The sequence below is a fragment of the Eurosta solidaginis genome, chromosome X, assembly GCF_040869045.1.
Source record: "Eurosta solidaginis isolate ZX-2024a chromosome X, ASM4086904v1, whole genome shotgun sequence".
NCBI lineage: Eukaryota > Metazoa > Arthropoda > Insecta > Diptera > Tephritidae > Eurosta > Eurosta solidaginis.
The window spans coordinates 150,503,265-150,516,844 of record NC_090324.1 but is presented as its reverse complement, the minus strand read 5'-3'; the positions used below and the strand labels follow the sequence as shown (position 1 = coordinate 150,516,844).

The 13,580-nt window shown below is 42.8% G+C and overlaps 1 protein-coding gene across 4 annotated transcripts in view; it reads right to left on the bottom strand.

Moving 5' to 3' along the window:
• MED26 (mediator complex subunit 26) overlaps positions 1–13,580 on the bottom strand; it is a 645,711-nt gene that overhangs the window by 106,627 nt on the left and 525,504 nt on the right. The gene's annotated exons all lie outside the window — the stretch shown is intronic.

Below are 13,580 nucleotides of genomic sequence, written 5' to 3'. Positions count from 1 at the left end.
TCATAGAGATCGGTGATATATATAATATATATATGATAGTATATATAGTATATATATTTTTTTTTTGCGATTTCGACCCCATTTTAACAGCTATAAGCTATAAGAGATCGGTGATATATATAATATATATATGATAGTATATATAGTATATATATTTTTTTTTTGCGATTTCGACCCCATTTTAACAGCTATAAGCTTCAAATTTCACCAAATGCTTACGTATATAGCATATATTATTGTCTGAAAAAATCATAGAGATCGGCGGTATATATATTATATACTTCATATAAACTGTCATTTTTGCCCCTTTTTTACGGCTAGAAGCTTCAAAATTCATCAAATTTCATCAAATAGTTACGTTTACGTCATATATTTTTGAAATACGTGATTCGTAGTCATAGTTTTTACATTCAGACCACAAAAAACGTGAAGCTTTGCATCCTCACACAAAGAACCTACCTATTTTTTATTTTATATTTATTTTAAAAATCGTTTAGATATGTTCAAATTTCACCAAATCCTTACGTGAATAGCATATATTGTTGTCTGAGAAAATCACAGATACCGGTGGTATATATAGTATATATCTCATACAACCGATTGTTCAGATAAGAAACTTTGCGCAATTTCTGCCCCTTTTTAACAGCTAGAAGCTTCGAATTTCACAAAATGCTTACGTATATAGCATATATTGTTGTCTTAAAAAATCATAGAGATCGGTGGTATATATATTATATACTTCATATAAACTGTCATTTTTGGCCCTTTTTTACGGCTAGAAGCTTCAAAATTCATCAAATTTCATCAAATAGTTACGTTTTCATTGTTGCCCCTTTTTTACGGCTAGAAGCTTCAAAATTCATCAAATTTCATCAAAAGGTTACGTTTACGTCATATATTTTTGAAAGACGTGATTCGTAGTCATAGTTTTTACATGCAGACCACAAAAAACGTGAAGCTTTGCATCCTCACACAGATTACCTACCTGTTTTTTATTTTATATTTATCTTAAAAATCGTTAAGGTATGTAGATCTGTTCACTATATATTTCGTATCTTATACATCCGATTATTCGGAGATTACGAGCGGGATAAGATTATTGTTCAGCCCCATTCATGAAAGGTATGAAGTCTTCGGCACAGCCGAAGACAGTCCCGTTTTTACTTATTTTAATTTGTGTTTTGAATTTTCTTCTTCACCCACATTAACATATCCAAGTAATTCAGCATTAGGCTCTTTCAGAACAATTAAATGGGGTTCTTTTACCATATTTCTATGAAATTTCTCATTAATTTTCTCTCTAGTTAATGAATAATTTTTTCTGCCATCGAAAGAAAATGCAGTTATGTTAGAATCTATGTATCGTTTACCAAGCACTTCATCTCTAGCTTTAATTTTTTCTATTGCAACATTAGATTTATCCATTATGACAAGTTCACCACGAACATCTGGAAAATTTATATCTTCGAAAAGGGCTGTTGCTAAACATGAAGCAACTCTACCTGTAACACCGAATCTGTCACACATCATAGCAAAATTTATAGCATCGTATTGTTGAATATAACGTCCTCGTTTCATTGTAACAGATACTTCCGCAACTTCTTCATTTGCAATTTGTGCTTCACCTATTTGCATATATGTTCCAAGTGGTTCGTATGTTGGATCATCACTAACTGTTGACATTGTTGGTATTGTTGTAGGTGTTTCTTCTACAATGTCATCCATGATTGTACGAATGCTGTAAATTCCTGAACTTTTTTTCTGTGTTTAATGCTTTCGTGATATTTTTCAATTAAAACATTTAGTTTTCCTAGTCTTAAAATATCACGACTAGATGGTAAATTCAGATTATTCAATTCACTTGATAAAGATAATTTTGTTTTAAATTGTTGTGTCAGGATAAACATTTATATGTTAATAAAATAAATAACCAAATGCAATAATTTCGTGTTCAAGTATATGTGATAAAATGGATTCAGATGATGTAGAAGGATTTTGTTCATCAATTTTAAATTTAGATACAAAACGCTGTAAAGGAAAAAAAATGTCCATAAAAAATTTGTTAAAAATGATAAAATAGTAGTTAAAAGTTCATTTTAGGCTTATTTCTCATAATTTAAGCCTGATATCTCTACTCAAATTCAAAAACAATATAGATACTAATACAGATTCTGAAATGTACGTAAAATACCTTTACAGTAAGCCCAATATGATATTTTTCCTATAATTCTGTCAGAAGCTATGAAGAATTTTTGACCAAACCCTACTTTCATATGGCAAAATATCTATTTTGCAAAAGTGGGGGACTCGAAATCGGAGCTATGGAGTCTTCAGCAATTTTTCTTAGAATCATCTCTAGATTGCCTTTTTGCTATACTCCTGATGGAAAAAAAATTTGACCCGCTACATAATTATTAAAATAAATATTTAAATCTTAAAAATGTGTTAAAACCAAATATTAGTTGATTTATTTACATATAGGGCAACGAAAGGTCGAGACCCGAGCTCGAGCTCTTCTCGACTCTTGCTCACCCACGATCAAAGTGTGCAATTCACTGGTGCGCCGTCTTCGTATACCGACGGTGCACATAGAGGTATTTGGGCAATCTGGGCGGCCAAAATTATTTTTTGGCTTTAAATAGTTTAAGTATGTTACTCATGGTGATTTAAGTTATATTAAGCTATTTATTTTATTTTATTATATATACAGTGGTCCAAAAAAGTCTGCGGACAACAAAGTTTCTTAAAAAATCATTGTTTTTCCTTTAAACTGTTTAATTATGTTACTAGTGGTGATTTAAGTTATATTTAACTTTTTATTTTATTAAGAGTCTGCGGACAGCAGAGTTTCTTAAAAAATCATTGTTTTTTACTTTAAATTGTTTAATTGTGTTACTCGTGGTGATTTAAGTTATATTTAACTTTTTATTTTATTTTATTATATATACAGTGGTCAAAAAAGTCTACGGACATTTTAGTATAATAATATACATTTTACAAGCAGGTCGCACGTTTCGTTGATTTATTAAGTAATTATCAAAGAAATATAAGCCTGCGGAAAAATAGTGAATTTATATACATGGCTTACGTGTGCGTTATTACTAGACTAGTAAATAATCAATACTAAAGCTAAAACTCGTATCCTAATACAATACACTGTTATGTGTAACAGAAGTCCAGTCGCATGGTTAGTTATCATTCTTTAGGGCTCATCATCAGAGGGTATGTCAAGCAGGTCATGATCACTACATTGAAGCATGGTAATGGTTTCTTTCGCAAAATTTTGCGATGTTTTCCTTTTTTTTTGGCCCCATACCTGTCATCACTGAGTCAGAATTCAGAAGTAACCTGTAAACATTATAAAACATTTAGTTGCATTAAATTACATTTTCACTTACAAATTCAGTTTTACCTATTTAATATGTCCCGGTTACAGGCTCCTCTAGAGAATTTTCTTGCAAAATTTTGCCGATATAAGCGAATGTATTTATTTGTGGCTTCTGCTGCCTCTTCTGATAGTTGACCTATTGGCAAAAGAGCTTTCTCGATGACCTCAGGTTCATGGATCAGAATTTTGTGAAGCGTTGGCGTAATGGGATGCCATGAGTAGCGCTCTATATAAAGCTGCGCTGTTTCTCTTGCATAAAGAGAAAATTGGTCTGTGTTGATGTGATATCCACTTGAAAGTACCTCTAAAATTATTTTGAGGCGGTATATGAGGTTGATGTCCATACCAGTATTTTCAGCCGAGAGTCCATGATTTGCGAAAAATCTTCTACTAGTGTTCCCATCGTTCGTGTTGCCAAAATTTGCCTTCGGAACATCAACTATGAGGCACATCTTGGTTTTGAATTCTTCTTGAAGTGCAAGCTTTTTCTGTTTCACAATGGCTTTTTCACTATCGGATCTAAGTTGTCACTTCTTTACTGGCAGTTTATAAGCTAGATGTAAAATAGATTCAAATAGACGAATACTAACATGTAAGATTGACAAACCAAAACCTAAGGCCTCCGCGTTAACTAAACCCTTTTTCTGCAGCAGAATTTGATGAAATTGTAATTATTGTTCTTATTATTGATGCCAAACCACATATATAACATTTCATTGTAGATTTTGTATTAGTGGCAGCATTCCACACCTTCCCATCAATCATGGTAAGCATCATATTGTGCGCTACCGCAAACGTTTTAGATCTAATTTGAATTTCAGTTTTTTGCAATTCCTTTACGGCATTTTGTTTGCTGGAAATTTCTTCTTTAATCACATCTGTAGTTTCCTTAATGAATCGGAGTCTGATTGGACGGCAGTAGCGTGGAGAAGAGGGAGTGCAGTTCTGCCTTAAAACTTTGCTATTGGTGGAGCAAATAAGACGTAGGGGCACAAAAGAACTTTGGAACAAGTTGGCATCTGAGTCGGAGTCGCATTCAAATTTTTGTTCATATTGACCCTGCCGTGCACCATCACATCCCCACTTGCATATGAGCATGAGGGAACTGCGTTGCTCATCTTGAAGTGTTTCCAGTACCTACCTCTTCAAGATCCATCAGTAGTCTGGAAGCTGTGTGGTTCATTAAACCCTGAAGCTTAATTTCGGCTAAAGTTTCTGTGACACGGAAAGTCTTTTTCAGGGTAACAATCTAGCTTTGCTTCTTTCATTTTGGTGTAGCAAGGTATGAGGTGGGTTTTGTCTAAGGCTGGGGTAACGCTCAGTCAATCCAGAGTCGAGTAAAGGTCCCACAAACCCGTACTGAATAAATACATACACGATATTTATGTGTTACGAACACACGCACACATGGCTGGAGATATTAGGCGGGCAGCAACTTACCGTCGCAAGATGGCGAGGGGGCGGAGCGGCGGCTAACGGTCTTTGGAGTAGAGGAGGTTCGGTAGGGCGGTTGAACGGTAGGACTGCTACGGCGGTACGGAAGCAGCGGCGGGATAGAAGCAGCGACTTAACGGCGGTAGGATGGCAAGCGGCCAGTGGCTGGTATAGCAGCGGTGGGACGGAGGCCGCGGCTTAGCGGCGGTAGGAGGGCAGACGGCTAACGGTCGTCGTAGCAGCGGCGTGACGGATACAGCGGCGTAACGGCGGTAGGATGGCAAGCGGCCAACGGTCGTCGTAGCAGCGGCGATAGGACGGCGAACGGCCAGTGGTTGGTGTGGCAGCGGTGGCACCAGCAAGGCGGGATGGAAGTAGCGGCGGCACCAGAGGGGCGACGATGCGACGGCAGCGGCGGTGGGCTACGGAGCGCGTACCAGGGCCGGGGTGAGAGGGGAAGTAGGCTAGCGATGATGTTTGCCTGGACAGCGGCGGCTCGTGCCGGACGGGGTCGGTTTACGGTATCGGATTGATCGGTAGTCTTCGGCCGGATCGGTAGTCTTCGGCCGGATCGGTAGTCCGTGGGGTCGGTCTCCTGGGGAAGAGACTGCGAGGACTCTTAGTGCTGGTTTCACCGCTGGACACCCCCGCCTCCCTACTTGCACACTAGTAGAAGGTGCGTAAGGGGGGCAGGGTTGTACCAGCCGATACACCGTGGGTCGACCCGTGGGCGGAGGGGAAGTGCACCTTAACGGCACAGCGGTAGCCCCTGTGCGCACGCATCGGCTCACGACCGAAACCAGTGCTGAGGGGAAGGGGTGGAATGGTCATGAAGGCGTCGGGCCGCTCAACGCCTAGGCGGGCGCGGTGGGCAAAGTAGCACAAGGCATCCTCCCCGTCGTCCTTACCTAAGTGAAGGGTGACCCGCGCCAATGCGGCGCCCCTGCCACTCAGCCAGCCGAAGCTAGTACTGAGGTGGAGGGGTTGTATGGTCATTAAGGCATCGGGCCGTACAACAAATAGGAGGGCGCGGTGGGGAAATTAGCACAAGGCATCCTCCCCGTCGTCCTTACCCAAGTGAAGGGTGACCCGCGCCATGACAGCACCCCTTCCACTCAGCTAGCTAGCAGGAGGGAAAAGTATGTCTTTAAAAAGACATCCACTCCCGCTGGCTCACCTGCGAGGACTGAATTGCAAAAATGCAAATTCGATGTTTATATGGGTGGTGCCGCAAACTGGTTGAGAAGTCAACACACCATTATTGTGATTTGCATTGGTTTGCTATCAGTGGTTGCATAAAAGAATAAGTACAAGTGGTTGTTGGCTATGCTATAGAAAAATAAGTACAGGGAGGTTCAGGTTTAAGTGAATAAGGAAATACAGGGGGTTACGTTATTGTAACGCTACGTTACAGTCCCCCTCCCACTTCGGTTGACGGATAGCTGCGGTGGGGAAAGATGGATCTCCAGGCATGGCCTAAGTCTTATGCCGGTGTGCATGTGGCCGAAGCACTTCATTAATTATTATTATTATTTTTTTTCTCAAAAATATACAGAGTCATTCCGCTTATATCTAACAGAGTTTATGTTTTTAATTCATTTGTATAACGTAAGAATAACTACATTTCATTGTTCTTAAAACTAACAGAGTATATTTCATACAATTCATTATAATACATAATATTGTTCTTCTTCGTTTCCATCTTCCTCGGGTTGTGATTTCATCATGGCTATCAGGTATTCGGTAAAATTTTACCCGAAAAAAATTGGTCCCCTTTGTGTTTTTGCTCGGTTGGTTGGCCACTGGTACTGCTCCCTCAGTGTGCACCCGCTCTGACGTCGTTTTATTTCGCCTAAGTTTATTCCTGCTGCAGATGCTTTTGTACCCTCTTTCTGACCATGGTTACTGCAAGTGCCATTTGTGGAATCTCATAATCCCATGTGCGGTGGTCGCTCAGGAACGGTGCTAACGCTTTTCCGCCGAACTGATTCCCATTGTCGGTGAGGAAGGTTTTCCGACAACCAAGTAAGTATATGACCTTTTCTTGTAGCGCTTTGAGCACGCTTGCCGTTTTTGCTTGGCGCGCCGAGATTAAATCCACCCACTTGTATAATTTGTAGATCATGGCGAGGAGGTAATTGATTCTTTGCTTGGAACGTTGTAGTGGTGGCACGAAGTCGGCGGTTACTATTTCCCATGGCTGCGGATATTGCATGGTTGCCAATAATCTCACCGAGCTCTTCTCTGTCGCTTTTTATTGTGTAAAATATGTCGGATTTTTGTGTCGGTGTGTCGGTGTTTTGTAATGGGCGGCGGGAGAGCGTATTGAATATCGCGTTCGGCGCTCTTTTTCGGTACTCTTTATTTAGGTTGTATTTTTGTATAGCCGGGTAACGGGGGTAGAAGCGTTGCTTCAGCGGTTAGTTTTGTTTACGGATGGTCGAATGTTCGGCTGCGGTAATTGGGCTAACGGTTTTACTCAATCGCTTCTGGTGGTGCGCTGAAAAAGTTTCCTGCTACGAATTTTGGCCATTGTTCGCGTGTTCCAGCTGGTCATTGCACATAGTGTGTCTAACTTGGCTGATCTTCTGGTCAAGATGACTTCTAACGGCTGGCCATCTAGCGTGAGGGTGATTCCCCTTTCCCGTAAAAAGTCCATTCTTAAGATCATCCGTTCTGCCAGGTTCGGGATGACGGACATCATTGTGTTGGTCGTTCGTCCGTACGTAATCCTTGCTATGTAGGAATTCGAACTATAGACACACGTCTGGTCTGCCAATTGGACGGTCCGCCTGTTAAGACGTGGTTTGACGTTGCTTCTCTCCAGGTGATTTCGTATTGACTCATCGACATATGAAAGGGTGGCGCCGGTGTCCACTAGCGCATGAGAAAACGAAAATCGTTAAAATTGACTTTAAAGCGAGGAAAAGTATACCTGCCCGGTAAGTTAATTGAACTTTATGGGGTGGATGACATCACAATCCGTTTCTGGGATATAGACCTTAATATTGACTAGGACTACAAGTGGATGGGTGTTCACGATATGGGTATCAAGTGAAAGGGAGGGGTGTCTTATCGGGTAGGTCTGATACAGTGACGCTGACAGTGCGTATACGCAACATAAAAATAATCTAATATACATAAGGGCTTTTAACATATTAGTAACAATTTTTTATTAGTTACCAAGAGTGGTAATTTAAATTATATTTGTTACTTTAACAACGAATAATTTACTACCATAAATAAAGTATACTTTCACTGTCTACAACGCTTCCCAAGGCAGTCGGTTCTATGTACCGGAGTGACTCGGGATTTTTCCCGACCAAGGACTGTCATTTCAGTGTGACCCCATTTAATTTGTTTCGTCCCTCCCACAAATTGTCATCCTCCCAGCAGCTCCTTGCAGCAGGACTGCTACATATTCTCTTACTCCGGGAAGGTATCGAACCCAATTCGGGTCCGTCTCCTCACCCCGGTCCTGAGAAATGGTTTTGCTGCATTTGCCAGAAAATAATCTTTTTAGGACGGTCATACTCTGTTCAGTGTGTCTCGTGCAAGGGATGGTTGCATCGGACAGGTTGTTCTGGGCTTGATCCCAAAACCCGACGTCCACGTAACTTTTATAAATCTTTTGTGGCTCCTTGCTGCTCACGCCCAAGGGCGTCCCGTAGTCTACGCCTAAGCGTATCCCCACTACCTTCCAGCAGCTTCGCTGCTCAGCAAGCCACAACAAATACCCGCTGCTGCTCGCGCCCCACGGCGCCAACAACTCAAACAGCTGATACCACTCATAACTACTACCTTCGTAGTAGAGCTGGTTGCAATGCTGAGCATCAGCCCCTGCCCCCGTCTTCTTCTCCCCCCCTCTTTTCTGGCAGCAATCGTGCAGGTCAGCGAAACAGACTCTTAGTCCCTGCCTCCGTTTGCACCGTCTGCCAGCACAGAATATATAGGTTTGCGACATCCGCTCAATGCAGCTCCTGCCTTGGGTGGTGCCACTTTCCTAGATGTTCTGGTCTCCGCGACGGTAACCCCCCGATGGGTTTCATCGCGCCATGTTGCCAGGTCGCAAACCCAAATCATCCGGGTACCCCAATGCTTGCCCAAGGGCGCCCAGTCCCAAGGCCACAACAGCAATTGCGTCCTGGCCTTCCACAACCTAGGCGTAGTCACCCCTCACTTACCCCTAGAGTGGCGGCGTCACCCCTCATGCACTTCAGAATTCTGCAGTTCAACTGTAATGGACTAACTGGGAAGATTACGGAGATAGTCGATTTCATGAAGCGGCACAACATCCGCATTGCTGCGATTCAAGAGACTAAACTCACAGCAAGATCTGCATTGCAGACCTGCTCTGGTTATAATGTCCACAGGAAAGACCGCGAGAGCGGAAATGGAGGCGGCCTCGCGTTTATTATACACCACTCTGTTTATTATACACACTCACATATTTGATCCTGGCATCGACCGCAGTGACAATGTCTTAGAACGTCAAGGCCTATCTGTCCGGTCAGGCGATGCAAATCTAGAAATCATCAACATCTACATCCCTCCTGTCACCTGTTGCCCCAGTGAATACCGCCCTAATATCGAGGCCTTACTCACTGGCAACAATCGCATTATCTTAGGCGATTTCAATGCCCATCACGACCTATGGCATTCAAACTTGCGGGCGGACAGTAGGGGTGAGATGTTGGCGGATCAAATAGAAGAAACGACGTTCTGCACAATAAACGGAGACGCCCCCACACGTATGGTAGGAAGCTGTCGTAGCTCGCCAGATATCTCAATCGTGAGCGCAGAACTCGTAAACTGCGTCAACTGGCAGCCGATGGTAACATTGGCATCCGACCACCTGCCCATACTTATTTCGTTCGAGCATACCGCCGACTTCATCGTCACCGAAAAACGCACTTTCATAAACTTCAAAAAAGGAAAGTGGGAAGAATATAAATATGCAACAGACAGCAGCTTTGCTGCCCTCCCTATCCCGACTGATGCCCGCCAAGGGGAGCGTGCCTTCCGTAAGGTCATTGAATCCGCCTCGGCACATTTCATTCCCGCCGGGAGAATTCCCGAAATCCGGCCCCACTTCCCGGCGGAGGCCGCGAGCTTAGCGAGGGAACGCGACCTTGTAAGACAGCTTGATCCAGGCGACCCCCAAATAAGGGATATAAACCAACGCATCAGATTGCTTGTGAACGAACACAAGCGGGCGAAATGGGAAGAGCACCTAAGAGGTTGTAACCTCTCTACCGGTGTAGGTAAACTTTGGTCCACCGTAAAGTCCCTATCGAATCCGACTAAGCACAAAGACAAAATTTCCATCGCCTTTGGCGATAAGGTGCTGTCGGATGCGAAAAAATGCGCGAGCGCTTTCTGCCGACAATATATAATGCATCCTACGGTCGACAAAGATAGACGGAGAGCCAATAGACGTGCACATAAACACAAACTCAGCGCATCACCAATTACCATCACCGCTAGCACATTTCCAAGCACATTTGCAGCTAGCCCCTCATCAGCATGGCTTCAGAAAACTCCATAGCACTACCTCCGCGCTAAATGTCATTAGCACCCAGATAAATTGCGGTTTGAATCAATATCCCCACCATAGAACAGTACTCGTAGCGTTAGACCTATCAAAAGCTTTTGATACGGTCAACCATGGCTCGTTACTGGAAGACCTGGAAGGGTCTACCCTTCCCCCATGTCTTAAAAGGTGGACCGAAAATTATCTGGGTGGTCGGCAGGCATCGGTGCAATTCAGAAACGAAACATCAAAACAAAGGAGAATTAAACAAGGGGTGCCACAGGGTGGTGTCCTATCCCCGCTTTTGTTTAATTTCTACATATCTAAGCTACCTTCACCACCGGAAGGAGTCACAATCGTTTCCTACGCCGATGACTGCACAATAATGGCCACAGGTCCAGGCCCAAAGATCGATGAGCTATGCAATAAAATAAACGGCTATCTCCCTGATCTCTCCAGTTTTTTCGCCTCGCGAAACCTGTCATTGTCACCGACTAAATCTTCCGCGACCTTATTTACAACATGGACGCCCCAAATGTCGACCATATTGAACATCCACGTCGATGGCACTACGCTACCGACTGTCCTACACCCCAAAATCTTGGGTGTGACGTTTGATCAGGATCTACATTTTGGTGCGCACGCAACCGCAATTGTTCCAAGAATTCAGAGCCGTAATAAAATCCTCAAATCCCTTGCTGGCAGTACCTGGGGAAAAGATAAAGAAACGCTCTTGACCACATACAAAGCAATTAGCCAGCCGATTACGTGCTACGCGTCACCCATATGGTCGCCAAGCCTAAAAACCACCCACTGGAAGAAAGTACAGGCCTGCCAAAATACTGCTCTCAGAATCGCCACGGGCTGTCTTCTTATGTCCCCAGAACACCATCTGCATAATGAGGCGAGAATACTCCCCATCAGGGAGAGAAATGAGATGCTGACCAAACAGTTTCTGTTGAATACCCAGAAACCTGGGCATCCCAACAGACATCTGATTGACGAACCAGCACCGCCTAGGGGCCTAAGGAGTCATCTCCGTAAGCATTTTGAGGAAATACGGCACCTGAGAACCCAGCCGTATGAAGCGGAAAAACACAAGCAGGTCCTTAGTGAACTCCATAGACAGGCGTCGGACCTTTATGTCGGGAATTGCCCGGTGAATCCAGTACTTGAAGAAAAATATCCAGAACTCGCAGAAGAGGAACGCATACTCCCCAGGGAAACGCGTGTCACTCTTGCTCAACTTCGTTCTGGATACTGTAACAGGTTAAACTCTTACCTATCCAGAATCAACCCCGACATACAAAATGTATGCCCTGCTTGCAATGTGTCCCCACATGACACCAACCATCTCTTTAATTGTAATGTGGAACCAACGCCTCTAACACCCCTTTCCTTATGGTCCACCCCTGTTGAAACGGCAAGTTTCCTTGGACTCCCGTTAGAGGATATTGATGACAATTTGTGATCGGTCGCGGCTATTAGGTGGGGCGAGCATTGCTACAACAACAACAACAACAACTGTCTACAACGCTTTCGATTATAAGTACAGCCCTACACCCTAATCGTAAGTTTGTTTTTTCTATTGAACTAAAAAAATATTATATATACTTTTTTGGCAAAACAACGCTGTCGCATCAGCTAGTAAAGTATAAATTTCACAATAGTTATTTCAGTGCAAATTTATTGAAATAATTAAACAACAATTATTACAATATTATCAAATTACCATAGATACATGGACAACAAAAACATAGGAGTATGTATTTTTCCAAGTTTAAAAAGAAAGATATGGGTTTTTTTTTTACTCTACGATAGGGATTATAATATACAAAACGCTGCTAAGAAAGTTTAAAATTGCATTCTACCCTTGCTTTGAATAACTGCAGGAAGACGTTTAGGCATACTTCGAACCAAATTCTCTAACACTTCCATTGGAATATTAGCCCATTGACCGTAAATACCCAAATGTTTTCTTCAAAAAAGCGAGTATCACTTATTGTAAAATTTTCACTGAGAAAGTCAACATAAGAAGCCCCCGACACCCTACCATACATTTTTACCAAATTACCTACGCCAAATTTGAGAAACAGTCCCAAACCCTGAGAGAGCCGCCTCCATGTTTCACCCGGTATTGTATACACTGAGGCTTTAAACGATCAGAAGGTTTGCACCACACTCGTTTAAATATTTTTGAATTCCTTATCTCGAATTTGGACTCATCGGGCCAAATAACTTTGTCCCAAAATGTGTTTGGCATGCTTGCATACTGTTTTGCAAAAGCCAGTCTTTTTTCCTATTCTATTTGCAGTGGAAGTCTACTTACTTACTTACTTAATTGGCGCTTAACCGTTTAGACTGTTATGGCCGTTTACCAAGGCGCGCCAAGCGCTTCTTCGTTTTGTCAATTTGCGCCCATTGGTCACACCAAGGGAGTTTAAATCGTTTTCCACCTGGTCCTTCCAGCGGAGTGGGGGCCGCCCTCCTCCTCTGCTTCCATAGGGTTCAGATAGAAACACTTTCTTAGCCGGAGCGGCATCTTTCATTTGCATAACATGGCCTAGCCAGCGTAGCCGCTGCGTTTTAATTCGCTGGACTATGTTGATGTCTGTGTAAAGCTCGTACAGATCATCATTAAATCTTCTTCGGTATTCGCCATCGCCAACGCGTAGGTTGGGTTAGGTTGAACTGGTAGGTCCAGGAGGACCTCACATAGACTGAATGAGTCCGTAGTGTTACCAGAAGTTTTCTTTAACGCCCACTGAAAACCCCTATCAAAAACCAGGACATATGTTATAAAACAAAATAACTCCGTCCTCGTCGCTACAGACATATAGTTACGATTTATAAAACGCAACAAACGAAAACCAGAATTTATGTACAATACCGTGCTTGAAGTTTCCCCCCTGGTTCATAATACAATGATTAAAGCAGAACGATTAAATGTAGATCACCAAAGAGTCCATGTATCGGACTACAGCGGCTTCGTACAATGCTTCCGATGCCTTCAGTTTGGTCACACTAAAACAAAATGCGACTCCCGAATCACACCATGTTCCCATTGCGCTAGCAAAGAGCATACATTTGCCAATTGTCCCTACAAAAACGACAATACCCAGTTGAAATGCTTCAACTGTGCAGCCCCCAACGAAAAGTCTGAAACAAAGGCAGATATTCATCACTCAGTAACGAGCATAAAATTCTGTCCCCAAATCCAGGCAG